This window comes from Capsicum annuum, chromosome 2 (genome assembly GCF_002878395.1).
Source record: "Capsicum annuum cultivar UCD-10X-F1 chromosome 2, UCD10Xv1.1, whole genome shotgun sequence".
NCBI classification, from domain to species: Eukaryota; Viridiplantae; Streptophyta; class Magnoliopsida; order Solanales; family Solanaceae; genus Capsicum; species Capsicum annuum.
The window spans coordinates 49,658,366-49,662,674 of record NC_061112.1 but is presented as its reverse complement, the minus strand read 5'-3'; positions in this window follow the sequence as shown (position 1 = coordinate 49,662,674).

Here is a 4,309-nt window from a genome sequence, read left to right as displayed (position 1 = left end):
GGGATATATATATATATATATATATATATATATATATATATATATATATATCCTAAGTACATGATAGCATTCACCCACTAACCCATATTCGGGGGTTCAATCCCTATGCGATGCAGGAACCAACTATTCTACTCTTCTTACTCAATGATCGAATTAGGGATCAACTTGTATTGGATTGAAGTTGTGAGCATCCATATTCCAAAAGGCTTTATTTCATGTCATGGATGTCCTTACATACTTTGTTCATTTTATAGACTATGGTTTTGGCTATGGTTGGGGGCATCCTGATAGGATATTATTTTACTTTCGATTAGAGGCTTTGTGGGACTACTATGGGTTGGTATGGGCAGTGTTATCAGTGATATCATACTTGCCATTGGTATTGGTATTGGTATTGGCGATGATATCGGTGAACTATATTTTGTTTTATTTTGTTTTGGATTATATATATAAACATATTGGGTTATTGCCTTGGTTTCATTAGTTATTGGATGGATTGACTTGGTTAGGTTGGTTTAGGAAATAGACTTATCTTAAAGTTAGTATATCTACAAATATGCTATCTTGCTATATGTTCAAAATTCAGTCGACTCAGGATATGAGTTTGGAGGTTGGGTTGGGTATTGAGGGTGGTCCCCAATCCTATTTGGACTTGGGATGCCCATCACAATAAGTCCCCAATTTGGGTAGTGTCAAGTTGATACCGGAGCTTTAGGTTCATCGTCAATTGGGAGTCTATAAAGCCATATCGATTGGAGTCTCTTTTAAGGGTGTGTAGCGCACCACACTCAAAAGACAGAGGCATTTAGAAATGTTTCTCTTTCTAGTGTTTGATTTTGAAGCTTGGAGTCTAAGTCTTTGGATCTTCTCTAATCCCCGTTTGTTCAATTTTCAAACCATACTTTGATGATTTGATACACAAGGTAACTATTCTGTCCTAACTGGGGACGATGTTGATGGGACAAGCTTTACCCATAGTATCCATACTCGGTCTAGGGGTCCAGTACTTGATCTTCCTAGAGTTCCACCAGTTCCCTCTAATCTTTCTCAAGTTAACATGATGAATACGGAGTTTTTTCAATTTATTCATTTGATTTCTCAATTGGTATCTTCTCAAGATGAGCATGGTGCATCTGGCATTCTATCTTCTGAGACCACAAGGGTTGGCCAGTTCATGAGGATGAGCCCTCAAACTTTTACTGGTGTTAAGGTTGAGGAGAATCCTTAGGGTTTTCTAGATGATATGGAAAAGATATTTAGGGTTACACATGGCATGAATGTGGAAGGGGTGGAATTTCCTGCCTACCAGCTGAAGGATGTGGCGTACCAATGGCACAAGGAATGGGATAAGGCAAGGGGTAAGGTTGATGAGTCATCTCTTAAGGAGACTTTCTCTAATGCATTTGTGGACTATTTCTTTCCTTAGGAGCTGAGCAAAGAAAAAGCGAGGGAATTTGTTAATTTAAAATAAGTGAAGATGCTGATCAAAGAGTATGACTTAAAATTTCACTAGTTTTCTCGGTATGCTTAAGAGATATTGTCTGATCTGAGGGCCTGAATGAGGAATTTTTCTTTGGGACTATATCATGAGTTAATCCTTAAAAGAAAGACTGCATTACTAATCAAAGACATGGATATCTCTAGGTTGGTTATCCATATATAATAGGTGAAGGAGGAAAAGAGAAAAAAGGTTGAGATAGGGAAAAGACAAGGAAAAAAGTTTAGGTTTTCTAAGAAAGTTGGTGGGAAACAACACATTGGTAGAGATGGTGGTAAGTACCCAAAGAAGAAGTGGGGGAGTTTTAGTTTTTTCCTACAGTTAGTGCCCCATACCCGAAGCCGTCAGGAGACAGGCGCCAGCAGGGCAGGGATAATTTTGGGGCATAGGGTACCCAATCTCAGGCTAGTAGGGCCCAGTTGGTTTCATCATGTCCTCCTTGTAGGTTCTATGGTCGGTGGCATCGGGGTTTATGTGATGAGGGAAGGAATATGTGCTTCAAATGTGATCAACAAAGATATATGCTTAGAAATTATACGATTGGTATGGTCTCTTCGAGAGCGAACAGGGTTCTGGTTATCTCTTTATCTGTTCCTGTACCAAGGTACTGCTTCTGTATTTTTTTCTACTTTTGGTAACGACACAGGTCGGAATCGGTTATATGCACTCACTACTCAAAAAGAGTCTGAGGTATCGCCTTATATTGTGACTGGTATGTTGTAACTCTTTTCTCATAATGTATATTATTTACTTGATCCGGGGTTCACTCTCTCTTATACGACCCCCTTTGTTGCTGTGCATTTTGGTTTTGGTTCGTACTGTGTTTCAGACCCTTTTTTTGTTTCTACCCCAGCAGGTGACTCTGTGATTGCTAAAAGATTCTATGGGGGTAGTATCTGTTGGTAGTAAGGAGACTTTGGTGGATTTGTTTAAACTAGATATAGTTGATTTTGATATTATTCTAGGGATGGATTGGTTACACTCGTGCTATGTGATATTAGAATGTTGGACAAGTAAGGTTGTCTTTAAGTTCCCTGGTGAATCAGTTATTGAGTGGGAGGGTGGTTACCTAGCTCTTAAGGGGAAGTTTATATCATATCTTAGATCTTGGAGATTAATCTCGAAGGAGTGTCTCTAGCATCTAGTCGATGTTAAAGATTTTAACTTGGAGGGTCCTTTTTTTCATTCGATTCCGGTGGTGAATGAATTTCCTGAGGTCTTTCTTGATGACCTTACTGGTGTTCCTCCAGATAGGGAGATTGAGTTTAGGATTGATCGTGTTCTGGACACCCTTCCAATTTTTATTCCCCTTATAGAATGGCTCGGGTTGAGTTGAACGAACTCTAGGAGCAACTTAAGGATCTTTTGAATAAGGGTTTCATACATCCTAGTATGCCCCCGTGGGGTGCACCGGTGTTATTCATGCGTAAGAAGGATGGGTCCCTACGGATATGTATTGATTACCGGCAGTTAAATAAGGTAACGATTAAGAACTAGTATCCTCTCCCAAGGATAAATGACTTGTTTGATCAATTGTTGGGTACCAAATTCTTTTCTAAGATAGATCCTCAATTTGGGTATCGTCAGCTTAAGATTAGGGAGGTGGATATCCCTAAAACAACTTTTTGTATCCGGTATGGGCACTTGAGTACTTAGTAATATCGTTTGGCTTGACCAACGCTCCTGCAACATTAATGGATTTGATAAATAAGGTCTTCCATCAGTTTTTTGGTTTGTTTGTCATTGTGTTTATTGATGACATTTTGGTGTACTCTAAGAGTGAGGTGGATCATTCCAATCACCTCTGTGATGTGTTGCATACTTTGAAAGAACAACAGTTGTATGCAAAATTCTCTAAATATGAATTCTGATTGCACTCTGTCACTTTTTGGGGCCATATTTGTAATACCCAAAACTTTTTTCTAGCTTAAATTCATTCGTAAGATGTTAAGGGTGATCTTCAAAAATGAATAGATTTTATTACATATGGAATTTTCTAGATTTAGACCCTCCATTATGTAGGAAATTGAATAAGCTTTCCATCGATACCAAATTTGCCTAAATTCGATACTAGGTTGAGAAGTTACGGCGATTTTACTAAAATAGTGTACCATCTTGGCAACCACCGCATTGCGATGAAGAGTAAATTCCCAATTGTCAAATTCTAGGGGACCTTCATTATTGGCCCACGTCACAGAGAGGTCTAATTTCCCATTTGGCAATTTCGAGTAGGCCAACGCGATTATACAACGTCATGTTGGTGGCCTAATTGGCATTTCTATAGAGCACCGTGATAGTGCCGCATTGCAGAGATCTTCCAGTTCCCACTCGTCATTTTCCAGTGAGTCACCACGATAGTGGCGTGTCGTGGTGGCCTGCCAATTCGAAAAATTATTGCTTTTTCCAATTCCTATTAAAAGTTTAAAAGGGGTATTTTGGTCAATTTCCAAGGCCTTAATTTGTCCAAAACAAGGAATTAAACATATTCCAAAGCACTTTATGCCCAAGTTCATCCATTCTCTCTCAAAGAAAAACCCTAGAGTTCAAAGCTTCTTCTCCAAGAAATCAAATTCCATCATTGTTTCTCCAAGAAAGCTCTAGATTAAGGATTCCCAAGACAAGATAATCAAGAACTCATCTTCAAGAACTCAAATAGGAATCCAAAATTCAAGTTTCTTCATTTAAGCATCTACCAAGGTGTGTGTGATTTATGAATAAGGATCTTCTTTCATCCTTATGCCCAAAACCAAGTTTTGATTACAATTTCATATAATTTTGAATGAATATACATGATATTTGAATTAGGGTTCA